Source organism: Leiobunum rupestre, chromosome 5, assembly GCF_980474605.1.
Source record: "Leiobunum rupestre chromosome 5, qqLeiRupe1.1.hap1, whole genome shotgun sequence".
NCBI lineage: Eukaryota > Metazoa > Arthropoda > Arachnida > Opiliones > Sclerosomatidae > Leiobunum > Leiobunum rupestre.
This window is the reverse complement of record NC_143388.1, coordinates 73,751,695-73,753,556: the sequence shown is the minus strand read 5'-3', so window position 1 is coordinate 73,753,556 and position 1,862 is coordinate 73,751,695.

The following is a 1,862-nucleotide window of genomic DNA, read 5'->3' as shown; positions in this document are numbered from 1 at the left end:
AATTAGAGCTTGCACCGCTTTCATTTAAAAAGTATAATATTTTAGTAAATGGGGGGCTAACTTAATGGTCAACCCCCAGGTAACCTAAAACGAAACGAACACGCGTTTCTATACGCACTCGGCTTGCACCACCTTGCACCGTCAAAATTAGAGCTTGCACCGTTTTCATTTAAAAATTATAATATTTTAGTAAATGGGGGGCTAACTTAATGGTCAGCCCCCCAGGTAACCTAAAACGAAACAAACACGCGTTTCTATACGCACTCGGCTTGCACCACTACAAGGCGGACAGTACTGGTAAAACTAAATGGGGGCCAACTTAATGACAAGCACCCCAGATTTAACATACACTTCGGATTTCAGCTTTAAAAAATTAAACCCCTCTTGCACCACTAAAATTAGACCTTGCACCGTATTAGTTACATGGTTACACTTAAATATAATATTCAGAGAAAATTATTTGCCCTGTACTCGATATGAAAATTTATCCCCCTACAATCAACGGTTGAGAAGTTATCGCGTTTACAAACTTTCGTCGAAACTAGGAAACACCTAAAATGCATCAAGCGATTATTAATAACGCAACTTCGACAGCGATCCAACAACAGTTAAAATATATTTAATTAAAGGCCGGTTTAAAAAAAAACAAATTCCTAGGACAACTTGGCAAGTGGTTTTAAGAATATCATTTTTTATACGCTAAAGCTTTTAAAAAGCTATTTGCGTTATAAATTGTTTATAATAATTGTTACCACAATTTTAAACCAGCCTTTAATTAAATATATGTTGTTGGATCGCTGTCGAAGTTGCGTTAGTAATAATCGCTTGATGCATTTTAGTTGTTTCCTAGTTTCGACGAAAGTACGCGATAACCTCTCAACCGTTTATTGTAGGGGGATAATTTTTCCACTTTCTAAATATGAACCGACCATTGTGAATTCAAAAACGCGCGAGTCAGCGCCGTAGAACCAATATTTAAAAAGTTGTCAAAAATGAGTTTTGACGGTTCCCACCAAACTATTAATTTTTGGCGGATGAAGCCTATAAATAACGAAAGATATTGGAAAATAAATAATAGTTGCAATTAGTTTCATCGGTCTCTCTATTGCAGTTTTCTAGCAGAATTATAAAGAGGGCAAAAATTTCACCTGTCGAAGACTTTTTAAACAGAGTGCACACTCAAACGAGATATCATTGACTCTTCTAGCCTTAACCATTGAAGAGTTATACGCGACACGGCGGCAGCATCGGAATCGGCGGCAACGGCTACACTGTACGTGAGACTAATACAAACAAATCCTTAGGATTATGTGTAAAAACGAAAAAATAAACATTTAAGCCATATTTTTCTTTTAACCGTGTATTTTCTTTTGCGGACCTCCTAACGAAATCGCTTCGCCGACGTCGGACCTTTGATTTTTTATAGCTATCCCTGGTTTCGGAAATTTGAACTTTAACACCCCCCGACTCTAGGGGTGAGAACCTTTTTGCTTTTATAGTCGCACAGAAGACTCGATAATATGATGTACTTTTGTTAGTAGTGGTTAGACTGTCGAAATAGACAGATCTATGCTCCATTTTACCATTAAACGTTTTGTATTTTATCGAAATTAAATCGAAGTTTTTTTCCGACATAAATATTAATTTGCTTTTACCATTTCTACGTTTCTCAACACTACCAATTATAGTTTTATCTCATTTCCAAATAACACTTTGGTTTCCTTTTAAATTACAGTATGGCCTATATGGGGGATGGTTCGGAGGATAGAGGGACAGTTTACAATTACAAATAAAATTTTTAGCGGGTTGGTGTGAAACAAAAACCGAGAGGTCGGCGGGTCTCAATATAACACGATAAAAGA